Genomic DNA, 15,446 nt, shown 5'->3' with positions numbered 1-15,446 from the left:
TTTGACAGATGGTTTTTATGAGAAATTTTACTTTGTAAAAATCCCATATCAGGTTCTCTCTATTTGAGAGAAGTCCAATTCTATTTAGATTAGAGCTGCTAAGCTCTAACGGTGCAAATAAGAGAGTTCATTTACAGAGTGGTTTTGAGGATGTGCAGGTCTCTACGCTGTATTCCATCCAGCTCTGTATTGCCTTCTTTTCCATGCAGCAGTGCAAGCCCACGGAGTAGTGGTGGTGTTTTCTCAGAACCACTGTGATGCCTTTTCACCTACTACCGTGAGAGCTCCTTGAGGACATGGTCCATGTCCTATACTTCCTTTATATTCATCACAGCAGAGCTTTTCAAACCATTTGTGGTGAAGGACCATTTTCCCCCCAATCCATTGTGTACCAATACTTTTATATAATACAATAAAAATGAATGACTAGAAAAATGAAATCAAAACGAAAGAGAAATACAAGCCCAATTCTTTTCTGATTATATTCAACAGACATAAAATTACTCTGTCAATTTTTTGTTAAGGTTTTGAAACATTTACTCTCAATTTCTTGTCATGGACCAGCAATAAACTGTTGAATACATCATTCTTCTAGTGTTTCCTATTTTGCTGAGTGTTTTCACATCTCTCTCCCGCTTCTACCATAACACCACCTTCGGAATTAAGTGGAGCAGATTTTATCATTCCCATTTGACAGAAGAGGAAGATGAGGCATGCAGATTAAGTGATTTGCCTGGTCTGAAACAGCCCAAGTTAGTCTGACTCCTATTGCATTTTGCGGCAGCTGCACTAAGAAAGCCCTCCAGTTAAAGAGAGCCTCCCAAGAATTCCACCAATTAGAAAAACTTGCCTTAGGCTTTCCAAAAGACCGCTTGGCGTGATGGTGTGATGGAAAGAACAGGGATTCTGGAATCAGAGAGCTAGTTTGGAATCCAGGCTTGAGCAAGAGATTTTACCTCTGAGCCTGACTCCTTATCTCTAAAGTGGGGATAATGATAGCTTCTCCACAACGCTGCGCTAAGAACTAAATGGTGAATGTAAATAGCCAGGTACATAGTTCAGAAAGAATGGTTATTATTAAAATCAGGCTCGGTTTAGAAGGGCCCTATTGAAGGACGCGCTCTGTAATCTAATCACGTGGAAATGTGCGCCATCTACTGGTGGAGTAAAGAACATGGCTCTGAGAAGAGAACGTTGCTCTCTGCTAAGAATGGGATCAGTAAACTGTGCCCTTCTTGTCTTTCTCTGTTTACTCCTTCCCAATAGTAACAGGTGCCTCTCCTGCCTCACAGTGAAAACAAGGTAGGAAATATGGTCTTCCACCTCTAACTGGTAGTAACAAGGCCGCACCCCCTTTCTGACATGGTATCAGAGGAGGTCAGCTCAACAGACGATTTAAGTAAGATCCAGAGTCCCATCACATAATGTCAAAAATGTCCAGGATATAAATGAAAATAACTTGTCATAACAAGAAACAGAAAAATCTCAAATAAGAAAAATCAACCAACAGATACCAAGACCTATGTCACACAGATGTTGGAATTTTATGACAAGGATTTTAAAACATTCAACATAAAAGTGCTTCAAAGAGCAGTTCTGAACAGGTTTGAAGTGAATGAAAAAATAAAGTCTCAGCAAGGAAATAGATGACATAAAGGAGAACCAAATGGAAATTTTATCCTTAGTACAGTTTTTTTAATTGAAATATAGTTGATTTACAATATTATATTAGTTTCATGTATACAGCATAGTGATTCAGTATTTTTGCAGATTATACTTCATTATAGGCTATTACAAGATAATGGCTATAACTCCCCATGCTATACAGTATATCCTTGTTGCTTATCTATTTTATAAATAGTAGTTTGTGTCTGTTAATCCCATACCCCTAATTTGTCACTTCCCTTGTCCCTCTTCCCTTTACTAGCCACAGGTTTGTTTTCTATATCTGTGAGTCTGTTCCTGTTTTGCATATACATGAATTTGTATTTTTTTTAGATTCCACATATAAATGATATTATACAGTATTTGTCTTTCTCTGTCTGACTTATTTCAGTAAGCATAATATTCTCTAGGTCCATTCACATTGCTGCACATGGCAGAAATTCATTCTTTCTTATGGCTGAGTAATATTACAGTACACGCATGCACACACACACACACACACACACACACACACACACACACCACATCTTCTTAATCCAATCGTCTGTTGATGGGCACTTGGGTTGCTTCCATGTCTTGGCTATTGTAAACAGGGCTGCTATGAACATTGGGGTGCATGTATCCTTTCAAATTAGTATTTTCATTTTTTCCTGGATATATACCCAGGAATGGAATTGCTGGATCATACGGTAGTTCTATTTTTAATTTTTTGAGGAACCTCCATACTGTTTTCCATAGTGACTACAACAATTTACATTCCCACCAACAGTATATGAGTTCCCTTTTCTCCATATCTTCTCCAACATTTCTTATTTGTAGACTTTTTGATGATAGCCATTCTGACAGGTGTGAGCTGACATCTCATTGTTGTTTTGATTTGCATTTCTCTAACAATTAGCAATTTTTCATGTGCCTGCTGGCCATCTGTATGTCCTCTTTGGAAAATTTCTATTCAGGTCTTCTGCCCATTTTTTTTATTGGATTGTTTGTTTTATATTGAGTTGTATGAGCTGTTCGTATATTTTGGATATTAACCCCTTGTCGGTCACATCATTTGCAAATATTTTCTCCCATTCAGTATGTTGTCTTTTTGTTTTGTTGATGGTTTCCTTTGCTGTGCAAAAGCTTTTAAGTTTAATTAGGTCCCATTTATTTATTTTTGCTCTTATTTCTTTTGCCCTAGGGGACTGATCTAAAAAAATATTGCTATGATTTATGTCAAAGAATGTTCTGCCTATGTTTTCTTCTAGGCATTTTATGGTTTCCATTCTTACATTTAGGTCTTTAAACCATTTTGAGTTTATTTTTGTATATAATGTGAGCACATGTTCTTGTTGTTTTACACATAGCTGTCCAGTTTTCCCAGGACCACTTGTTGAAGAGACTGTCTTTTCTCCATTGTATATTCTTGCATCCTTTGTCATGGATTAGTTGACCATAGGTGTGTGGTTTTATTTCTGGGATCTCTATTCTGTTCCATCAAGCTATGTGTCTCTTTTTGTGCCAGTACCACGCTGTTTTGATTACTGTAGCTTTGTACTATAGTCTGAGGTCTGGGAGGGTTATACCTCCAGATTTGTACTTTTTTCTCAAGATTGATTTCTCAAAATGTCATGGGTATTTTGATAGGGACTGCCAAATGGAAATTTTAGAACTGGAAAATACAATGACTGAAATTTTCCAAAATTTGGGAAAAGACATGAACCTACAGATCCAATGGCTGAGCAAATCACAAACAGAATAAATGCAAAGAAATCCACACCAAGATACATCATAATCAAACTTTTGAAAACTAAAGGCAAAGAAAAAATCTTGAAAGCACCAAGCGAGAAATGACACCTTACTTAGGGGGAGGGGAACTATTTGAATGAAGGCATGGTTCTCATCAGAAACCATGGAAGCCAGAATGAAATGGCACAACATTTTTCAAGGGCTAAAAGAATTGAATATATAAAGAACACTTGAAATTGAACAGTAAAATAAATAATCCAACTAGAAAATGAGCAAAAAACATGAAGAAGCATTTCACTGAAGAGGATAAACAGAAGGAAATAAACACCTAAAAAGATGCTCAATGTCCCTAGCGTTTAAGGAAATGCAAATTAAGACTATGGTGAGATATCACTAGACACTTCCTAGAACTGCTAAGCTAAAAAAAAAAAAACAGTGATAATACTAAATGCTGGCAAGGATGTGGAGAAACTAGATGTTTCATAAATTTCTGGTGGGGATGTAAAATGGTACAGCCACTCTGGAAAACAGTTTAGCATTTTCTTAATAAACTAAACATATACTTAGCATATAACCAAGAACAAGCTCAAGGTGCTATATGAGACGGAACAGAAGAGGCCTGTGACCACCCTGTGTCACTGCAACTGCCATCTGGTATCAGCCATCAGCCAGAAGAGCTTCCTGTGGAGTCTGTGGGCCAGCAAGCTGAGGGGCATGGTCTTCATTAGCACCCAACTGTACTTCCACCAGGTAATCAGTGTGAAGCATTTCATCCTGGCCATGGCTGTCCCGAAGAGCATCTCACTGCTATGCTACCAGTAGGACAGCAAGACTCTAAGCCTCAGGTTCTCGGATGACAAGACCCCTCGAAGTGTACAACGTGGACCTCATGGTGGACAATGCTCAGCTGGGCTTCAGCGTGTCTATCCAAGACCGCAAGTTCATGGTCTGCCTGTACCTGCTGAAAGCCAAGGAGAGTTCTGGGGGCATATGCCTGCTGCAGTGGGCAGACGTCCACGTGGGCACCCAAGTGAACACGATCTGGAGGACCCCAGGTGGAGGGTCACATAGGGGCCCAGCAAAAAGTCAGTAGTGTGGGAGAACAAGCATTTCACGTGGTTTGTCACACTGGATAGTGGCATCGCGCTTCAGCCGCTGCTGAAGCTGCAAAACAGGCTGACCACTGTGCTGCCACACCTGCACTGGCCACAAGTCCTGCAATGGGTGGATGCAGCGTGTGGACTATGTCCTACAGAACGTGGTGTTGACCTTCCTCGCCCCAGCTTCTCAACCACTGTCTTCACTTCAGAACTGTGGAGCACTGTGAGCTGGCCAAGATCAGCACCATGCCTGGCATTGTCGTGGATGACCTGATTGAGACCTATGGCATCACCACCCACTTCTAGACCCAGGGACGCTGCCACCGTCCCCATGCACTGCTTTCTACCCCCTTTTTGTATAAAACACGGGGAAATGGGTAAGCGGGGAACGATTGATACATGCAATAACTTAAATGGATCTCAAGGATGGTGAGTGTAAAAAAGCAATCTCAAAAGGTCACATATTATAGGATTCCATTTACTTCAGATTTTCAAAACGAGAAAATTGTAGAGATGGAGAATAAATTAGTGGTTGCCATGGATGAGGAATAGTGAAGGGAGGGGAGTGACTAGAAAGGAATAGCATGAAGGAGATCTCCATGGTGATGGAACAGTTCTGTATCTTGATTGCAGTGGTGGCTACACAAATCTACACATGTGATAAAAATGGCATAGAAGTATTCACACACTTGTACCACTGTCAATTTCCTGGACTGGATATTATACTATAGTTTGTAACATGTAACTGTGGGGGAAATCTGGATGAAGTTTACGAAGGACCTCCATAGTATTTTCACAACTTCCTGTGAATCTATAATTATTTCAAAATTAAAAGTTTTTTTTTTTAAAGAATGGGAAAAGAGGAATTGTAGACATCGAGTATAGACAATTCTAATGAGGAATTTTGCTGTAAAGGGGAACAGAGAAATCAAGTGGGTAGAGAGCAAGGGAAGGTGGCTCAACAGAAGACGTTTAAAATTTTTTAATGGGAGCAATAACAGCATGGTTGAAGCTAATGGGAAAGACCCTATAGAAGGAAAACAAATTATCCTAGAGGGGCAAGAGAGGAGAAAATTGCCAAAAGAGGAGTGGAGGGGTTGGCCTCAGCTAAGAGCAGGGAAAGTTCATCCATAGTCATAGGAGAAAGGGTAGAATATATACATAGATTTAGGTAGGTAAGTAAATGCAGTGGTAGAAATTTGTGAGCTTTGTTTTCTGATTGCCTCTGTTTTCTCAGTGAAATTGGAAGCAAGGTCATGAGCTGAGAGTAAGGACGGGTGCGGAGGTGTTAGAGGTTTAAAGGGAGAAGGTATGAAATAGTTGTCTAGGAAACAGGGAGGGTAAACGGACTAGGATAATATTATGTGATTTCCTGGCAACATTAAGTGCCCACTTGAGGTTCGTGGTCTTGAATTTAAAGCGAGAGTGTCATTTTGTGTTTTTCTCCAGCCATGTTCAGCTCCAGTGATATAGGAGAGGGATAGGAGTCATTGGTAATGACAGAATGGAGGCAAGAGACTGCAATTAGGTGGAGGAGAAAACTGGAAGAGAGGATTTCAAGGGACTGAGAGGCTAGGGTGTTAGAAGGATCAGGTATTGTGATATTGAAATCACAAAGAATTAAGACAGGATTAACTGCAGAGAGTTACAGTGAGACAGAAACTAAAATATTATATAGCATATATAATATATTTAACATACTCTGTGACAGAAATTCAAAGATGGGGATTTTTAGGGAGGAGAAAGGGAGAATGACTTGAAAATAGCAGTGAGGGACCTCAAGCTGTGGCAATAAAAATAACCACTGCTCAAGAGGGCTGTAAGGTCCTTGGGTAGATCTAGATTTCAGTCAGATTAAGAAGGTGAGGGAAGCAGTCAGCAAACCGGGAAAGAATACAGAGGATTTTGCTGAAGACTTTGAGTACTAGTTAAGATGACTATATAATTTATCATCCAATCTGGGATACTTATGAGAATGACAAGTTGTTAAACTGGGCAGGATGGTGGCACACCATGTATAAACTGGAATTGTCCTGGGCAAACCAGGACTATGATTCTAGAGGACAAAGTGGAAGGATTTCAGGGCTAAGAGATGGGGATAGAACATGAAATATTCAGACAGTGACCAAGGAGTCCCACGGTTTTTGCGACGACTGACATAAACAAAGTTGAAAGGCGTAAAGAGCTTAGTTCTGGTGATACTAAGGCAAATTGTGGTGGCAAGTCTGTGAGTGTTTAGAGGGAGAAATGGGTGGGTGTTCAGGGCCTGCCCTTCACTCCTACCAATGGAGATACAGCGTCCTGGATACAGGAGTTCTATTCCCAGCCAGACAGCAGCTGGATCCTAAGCCCCACTGAGGAATACCTTGATACTTCTGAAACTCTTTGTGCTTCCAGTATGAATTATTTGGGGAACTGGGACTGGACTGATTGCAGCTAAGGAAATTAATAGACCTAGCTGTGAAAAGGTGAGGATGGGAGAGACAAGGGACTCAATGGTATTTCCAACAGAAACTACAGGGAAAGACACTAACATTGACAAAAGTAGAAAATACCAAGCTGAATAGGAAAAAATATAGAGTCCACCACTTAGATCTAAAAACCTAACTGCACAAGAACAGAATGGCTAATATGCTGCTGAATTACTCAAGGTCTCGTATTCCTCTTTTCTTTTCTATGTTCATTCCCTAGGTGAGTTCATCTAGTCTCATGGTTTTAATTACCATTAATATGCTGATGACTTCCCTACATATACCAAATGCTGGAGAGGATGTAGAGAAAAGGGAACCTCCTACACTGTTGGTGGAAATGTAGATTGGTGCAGCCACTATGGAAAACAGTATGGAGGTTCCTCAAAAACTAAAAATAAAGTTGCCATATGATCCAGCAATCCCACTCCTGGGCATATATCTGGACAAAACTATAATTCAAAATGAAACATGCACCCCTATGTTCATAGCAGCACTATTTACAATAGCCAAGTCATGGAAGCCACTTAAATGTCCATTGACAGATGAATGGATAAAGATGTGGTATATATATATACGATGGAATACTACTCAGTCATAAAAAAGAATGAAATAATGCCATTTGCAGCAACATGGATACACCTAGAGGTTATCATACTAAGTGAAGTAAGTCAGAAAGACAAAGACAAATACCATATGATATCACTTGTATGTGGAATCTAAAATATGGCACAAATAAATTTACCTACAAAACAGAAACAGACTCACAGATATAGAGAACAGACTTGTGGTTGCCAAGAGGAATGGGGGGTGGGGAGGATGGATTGGCAGTTTGGGATTAGCAGATGCAAACTACTATATATACATATAACTGAATAACTTTGCTGTAACTAGAAACTAACACAACATTGTAAATCAACTACACTTCAATAAAATAAAAATTTTAAAATATGCTTATGACTTTCAAACTTATCACTCTAGACCTAATATCTCCCCTGAATCTCAGATCATATAACTGCCTAATTGAAATCTCAACTTGGATGTTTAATAGGTGTCTCAAACTTAATATGTTCAACACTGAACCCCTGATTTTTCCTTAAAAATGTGTTCCACCCCCACCATGCCTCATCTCAGTTGATAGAAAACTATCCTTCCAGTTACTCAGGCCAAAATACATTGGCCATAGCTTTAACCGTAATTGTATCCCCAATTCTGTTTGGTTTGTCTCTGTTTCTCACACCCCGCATCCAATGTATTAGCAAATCCTTTTGGTTTTCTCTTCAAAATGTACCCAGAATTATACACTTCTCACCTTCTCCACCACTACCTCACCGTTCCTAAACACCATGATCTCTCACCTGGATTACCATAATATTCTCCTGAATGGTCTCCTTGATTCTACTCTTGCCACCCTATATTCTGTTCACAACACAGAAGTCAAAGTGATCCTTTCATAACACAAATCAAATTATGCTACTCCAGTGTTCAAAACCCTCCAATAGCTTCTTCATCTCACTCAAACAAAAATCCATACACCTTATCATGGCATGCAAGAAAGGCCCTATGATCTGTTCCCTGCACAACTCTCCTCTAGACACACTAACTTTGTATTGCTGTTTTAGATCTGCCATACTCTTCAACCTCAGGGCCTTTGCACTTGCTGCTCTCTCTGCCTAGAAAGCTCTTCCTCACCCTCACCCTCACCCCTACCAGATAGCCCCTTGGCAAGCTCCTCACTTCATTTGGGTCTCTAGTCACATGTCTTATCCTTCCCTTCTACCACTCCTTCTAAAATGCCACCTCCTTTGTCATCAATTCCCTTGATTTATTTTTCTTCAAGCACTTTTTACAAGGCTATATATTTTACTCATTTCATTTATTATCACTTCCTCCCACTAGAATGTAAGTTTCATGAAGGCTAGAATTTTGTCTCATTCATCACTACATCTACGGCCCTAACAACCGTGCCTGGTACATAGTAGGTACTCAAAATTTTGATTGAATGGAGACAAAGGTATAAATAATTAAATAGATAGAAATAAATTTTAAATGGTATTATATGTATATATGTTATTTTAAGTAAAATACTGGTTTTAGATTTATTCCTAGATACCTTATAAGTTTTTTTATATTGCAAATGAGATCCTTCTTTAAAATTATATTTTAACTGCTAATTGCTACCATACAGGAACTCTACTGACATTTATGAGAAATTCTTATATCTAGCAACCTTGTTGAATTCTCTTATTCTAATAGTTTTATAGATCCTCATAGCTGTTTTACATAGAGAGCCATATCATCTGTGAATTATATATTTTATCTTCTTTTTCAGTCTCTATTCCTGTTTTTTTTTTCCTTTTATCATCTTAGTGCATTGTTAGAACCTCCAATTTAATGTTGGATAATAATGGCGCTGGGTTTCATGTAGGTTTTGGGTAGGTACCCTTTTTCAACTCTATATCTCTTATGTTTTGTTGTTTGTTTTAAAATAATGAATGGGTGTTCAATTTTAACAGTTACTTTTTCTACAACTAAGATGATCATATGGTTTTTCTCTTTTTTAACTATTAGTGTGGTGAATTACATTAACAGTTTCTCTAATTAAATCACTTTTGAACTAATGGGATAAACCCTACTTGTTCATATTTTTAAAATACACATGAGGGAATAAATCTGCTTGTATTTTAGTTAGGAGTTTTCATTTATGTTTATAATCAAGATTGGCCTCCAAAATTTTTTTCATGCCCTGTCTTGGTCAGGTTTGGACATTAAGGTTATTCTAGCCTCAAAAAATGAGTGTCCTATTCACCAGGAAATTTGACGTTATATAATTGTTGAAGGTTGGCTTTAAAAAAAAAAAAGCTATGGTAAAGTCATTTTGGCCTCATGCCTTTCCTTAAGTGGATTTTTGTACTACCATTTTGACTTATTTAATTGTTAAAGGTCTATTCAGCTTCTGAAAGTTCTATATACACTTTGGATACAAGTCCTTTGTTAAGCATGGATTTTCATATATTTTATCCCAATCTGATGTTTGTCTTTTCATTCTCTTAACAACATCTTTCTAAGAACAGATTTCGATTTGATAAAGTTCAATTTACCAATTTATTATTTTATAAGCCATGCTTTTGGCATTATTTATGAGAAATATGTGCCTAACTCAAGGTTTAAAAAAAAGATTTTCTACTATGTTTTTTTCCAGAAGTTTTATAGCTTCAGATTTATGACCATTTTGAGTTAATTTTTATAAATGGGGAGAGGCATGCATCAAAGTTTACTTTTTTGCAGGTGGATATCTAATCATTTGAGCACCATTTGTTGAAAATGCTATCCTTTCCTAATGAATTGCCTTTGTATCTTTGTCAAAAATCAATCCTGTGGGCCTATTTTTGGACTCTCTATTCTGTTCCATTGATCTATTTACCAATATTCATGCTGATACCACACTGTCTTGATTACTGTACCTTTATAATAAGTATTGAAGTCAGTTGTTGTAAGTATTCCAACATTATTCTCCTTTTTCAAAATTGTATTTGAATACGTATATCAAATCATCACATTGTACACCTTAAACTTACACAATGTTATATGTCAATTGTATCTCAAAAAAGTTGGAAATAAATTTAAGCAGACACCAAGATAACTCAGTAATAAATAGTGGTTTATTGCAGTATTTTAAAAAATTAATGTAAAAATCCATATTGAATAAAATATAAAATTTTTAATGAAGATACAATCTGACCCTGGAATCAATTGCATGCCCCTTAAAAAATTGTATTTGACTACTCTAACTTCTTGGAATTAACATGAATTTTAGAATTTGCTTGTCAGTTTGTACAAAATTCTTTTAGGATTTTTATTGAGAATACATTGAATCTTTAAATCAATTTGAGGACAACTGACATCATAACAATATTGAGTCTTCAGATCCACGATGAGGATATACCTCTTGATTTATTTACATCTTTTGTAATTTCTTTCAGCAATGTTTTCTAGTTTTCAATGCATAGATCTTGCACATATTTTGTTAGATTTTTATCTCCTAGTATTTTATGGCATAGATTTTTTTAATTCAACTTCCAATAGTATGCAACTTGTATATAAAAATGCAATTGGATCTTTGTATATTGATCTTGTATCCTACAGCGTTGCTAAACTCATTTATTAGTCCTAGTAGCTTCTTTTGTGAATTCCTTAGCATTCTCTATGTAGACTATCATGTCATCTGACTACAGAATTTTAACTCTTCCTTTCTACTCTGTATACCTTTTATTTCTTTGTCTTGCTCTGTTGTATTGGCTAGGACCTCCAGTAGAATAACGAATATAAGCAGAGAGTAGATATTCTTCCCTTGTTACTGATTGGCCTCAAAGCATTCCATCTTTCACCATAAATATGATGTTACATATAGGGTTTTTTTTGTGGATTTTCTTGAATGGATTGAAGAGATTCCTTTCTTTTCCTAGTTTGCTGAGAATTTTTATCATGAAGGCATCTTGGATTTTGTGAAGTATTTTTTCTGAATCTGCTGAAGTGATCATATGGTTTGTTATTTTTTCATCTTTTAATATTGTGAAATACATTGGTTGGTTTTCAGATATTAAATCCTCTATGTAGTCTTGGAATAAGTCACTTGTTCATGATATTTTAGATTATTTTCTAAAATCTTAAGAATTTTTGCATCTATGTTTATTAGGGATATTGGTCTGTAGTTTTCTTTTCTTTCAAATTTATTTGTCTCATTTGGGTATCAGAGTAATGCTGGCCACATAGCATTAGTTAGAAAGTGTTCCTTCATCTTAAATGTTTGGTAGAATTTGTCAGTGAAGCTATCTTGCCACGAGTTTACTTTGTTGGAAGGTTTGTAAATAAAATTTTAATTTCTTTGTTAGTTATGGGCCTGTGTATTTTATCTATTTCTTCTAGAGTGAGCTATTGTCCGTAATATTCCCTCATTATCCTTTTAATATGTCTATAATATTGTCCATAATATTCCCTCATTATCCTTTTAATATGTCTAGGATCTGTAGTGATGTTCCCTTGTGTTATATCTGATACAAGTAAATTGTATCTTCTCTTTTTTTCCCTACTCAGTCTGAGTGGATGTTTATTTATTATATTGATTTTTCTCAAGGAAACTGCTTTTGGTTTTATTGATTTTTTTCCCCATTTTATATTACAGTGATTTCTGATCTAGTATTTACTATTTTTATTCTTCTGTTTAATGTGTGTTTGATTTGCTTCTCTTTTTCCAGTTTCCTAAGATGGAAGCTTGGGTCATTTATTTGAGACCTTTATTCTTTTGTAATGTAAATGTTTAGTGCTATAAGTTTCCCTCTAAGCACTGCTTTGTTGTTGCCCTTACATTTGGTAAGTCATATTTTCATTTTCATTCAGCCCAAAATGCTTTCTAGTCCCCCCTGTGATTCCTATTCTCTGACCCATGGGTTATTTATAGGTACATTAATTAGTTTCCAGATATCTTGGGATTTTCCAGATATCTTTCTGTTATTGATTTGTAATTTAATTATTTTATGGTCAGAGAACATACTTTGTATTACTTGAATCCATTTAAAATTATTGATACTTTTTTATAGCTCAGAATTTGGTGTCTTGGTCATATTCTGTATGACCCTTAATAATGTATATTCTGCTGTTTTGGGTGAAGTGTTCTATAAATGTTAATTAGGTCATGTTGGTTGATAGTTTTGTTTGTCTTCTATACCTTTATTGATTCTCTGTCTCCTTGTTCTATCATTTTTTTTAATTAATTTATTTTTATTTATTTATTATTTTTGGCTGTGTTGGGTCTTCGTTGCGGTGTGCGGGCTATCTCTAGTTGCAGCAAGCGGGGGCTACTCTTCATTGTGGTGTGCAGGCTTCTCATTGCGGTGGCTTCTCTTGTTGCGGAGCACAGGCTCTAAGCATGTGGGCTTCAGTAGATGAGGTGCGTGGGCTCAGTAGTTGTGGCTCGCGGCCTCTAGAGTGCAGGCTCAGTAGTTGTGGCGCACAGGCTTTGTTGCTCTGCGGCATGTGGGGTCTTCCCGGACCAGGGCTCAAACCCGTGTCCCCTGCATTGGCAGGTGGATTCTTAACTACTGCACCACCAGGGAAGCCCTCTATCATTTATTGAGAGAGGGGTGTTGGAATCTCATACCTGTGAATTTATCTGTTTCTCCTTGAAGATCTCAGGTTTTATTTAATGCATTTTGAAGTTCAGTTATTTGATGAATTGACCATTTTATCATTATGAATGACACTCTATCTGTGGTAAAATTCTTTGCCCTGAAATCTATTTTGTCCTGCACTAATGTAGCCACTCCAGCTTCCTTCTGATTAGCACAGAATATCATATTCTATCCCTTTATTTTTAATATAGTTGTGTTTTTATATTTATATTTTTAAGTGTGCAGCAGTTTTATTTTTTTAATTTTTTTTTAAAGGTATTCCCTCAACTAAATTTGGACTTTATTTTTTTCATCTCCCCTTGCCTGGAACAATCTATCATTGGTTTGGAGTATGTTGTTTCTTTTTTTTTTTTTAATTTATTTATTTATTTATTTTTGGCTGTGTTGGGTCTTCGTTTCTGTGTGAGGGCTTTCTCTAGTTGCAGCAAGCGGGGGCCACTCTTCATCGTGGTGCACGGGCCTCTCACTATCGCGGCCTCTCTTGTTGCGGAGCGCAGGCTCAGTAGTTGTGGCTCACGGGCCTAGTTGCTCTGCGGCATGTGGGATCTTCCCAGACCAGGGCTCGAACCCGTGTCCCCTGCATTGGCAGGCAGATTCTCAACCACTGCGCCACCAGGGAAGCCCTATTTTTTTTATTTTTTTAAGATTTATTTACTATTTATTTATTTATTTATATTTGGCTGCATCGGGTCTTAGTTGCAGAATGTGGGATCTTCATTGAGGCATGCGGGCTCTTCGTTGTGGTGCACGGGCTTCTCTGTAGTTGAGGCATGCAGGTTTTTCTCTTCTCTAGTTGTGGTGCGCAGGCTCCAGGGCGCATGGGCTCTATAGTTTGTGGCATGTGGGCTCTAGTTGAGGTGCGTGAGCTCAATAGTTGTGGCAAGTGGGCTCAGCTGCCCTGCAGCATGTGGGATCTTAGTTCCCTGACCAAGGATCAAACACCCTGTCCCCTGCATTGTAAGGCGGATTCTTTACCACTGGACCACCAGGGAAGTCCTGTCTTTTTATATTTAAAATGAGTATCTTGTAGGCAGCCTATATTTGGGTCATGCTTTTTCATCCAATCTGGCAATCTCTGCCTTTTAATTGGGGCATTTAAACCACACGCCTTTAATGTGATTGTTGATATAATCATATTTAATTCTGCCATCTTGCTATCGATTTTCTCTTTATCCCATCTGTTCTTGTTCCCATTTTATTCTTTTATTTATTTATTTATTTATTTATTTATTTATTTATTTTGGCTCCATTGGGTCTTCGTTGCTGCACGCTGGCTTTCTCTAGTTGCAGTGAGTGGGGTCTGCTCTTCGTTGTGGTGCATGGGCTTCTCACTGCAGTGGCTTCTCTTGTTGCAGAGCATGGGCTCTAGATGTGGGCTTCAGTAGTTGTGGCGCATGGGCTTAGTTGCTCCGCGGCATGTGAAATCGTCCCGGACCAGGGATCGAACCCGTGTCCCCTGCATTGGCAGGCAGATCTTTAACCACTGTGCCACCAGGGAAGTCCCCCCTTTTTATTCTTTTATTGTCTTCTTTTTGGATTAATGAGATTTTTTTGATCCCACATTATCTCCTTTTTGGCTTATTAAATATAACTTTTTGTTGTGTTACTTTACTGATTGTATTAGGATTTACAGTATACTTTAACCCATCACAATCAACCTTGAGGTAATAACAGTTCATGTACAGTATAAGAACTTTACAACAACATCCTTCCATGTTCCCTCTCCTTGCCTTTGTGCAATTGTTTTCATACATTTTGTTTCTACATATGTTATAAGCCTCATAATACATTGTATCCTTTTTGCTTTAAGCTACCTATGATCTATTCAAGAAATTTGTAATATATGGGTAAGAAACAGTATTTACCCACATAGTTTCCTTTTTCAATCTCTTCATTTCTTTATGTAGATCCAGGTTTCCACTGGGTATTTTCTTTCTGCCTGAAAGACTTCCTTTAGCCTTTCTCGTAGTACTGGTCTGCTGGTGATTAATTCTTTCAGCTTCTATGTGTCAGCAGAGGTCTTCATTTTTCCTTCATTTTTAAAAATATTTTTACTGAGTATAGAATTTAATGTTGACAGTTTTTTCTTTCAGTCCTTTAAAGATGTTGCTTCACTGTTTCCTGGCTTTCATGGTTTCTGGTGAAAAATATGTATAATTTTGATATTTGTTCCTCTGTATATAATGTGTCTTTTCTCTGGTCTGTTTTAGTAATTTTTTTCTTTATCACTATTTTTTGAGAAATTTGATTTTGACGTGCCTTAATATAGTTTTCTTTATGTTTCTTGTGCTCAC

The 15,446-nt window shown here is 37.4% G+C and overlaps 1 pseudogene; it reads left to right on the top strand.

Annotated features, from left to right (window-relative positions):
• Nucleotides 1-4,110: 4,110 nt before the first annotated feature.
• LOC133081779 (cleavage and polyadenylation specificity factor subunit 1-like) lies at nucleotides 4,111-4,802 on the top strand (annotated as a pseudogene).
• The last annotated feature ends 10,644 nt before the right edge of the window (nucleotides 4,803-15,446 follow it).

Source organism: Eubalaena glacialis, chromosome X, assembly GCF_028564815.1.
Source record: "Eubalaena glacialis isolate mEubGla1 chromosome X, mEubGla1.1.hap2.+ XY, whole genome shotgun sequence".
NCBI classification, from domain to species: Eukaryota; Metazoa; Chordata; class Mammalia; order Artiodactyla; family Balaenidae; genus Eubalaena; species Eubalaena glacialis.
This window is presented reverse-complemented; position numbering and strand designations above follow the sequence as displayed.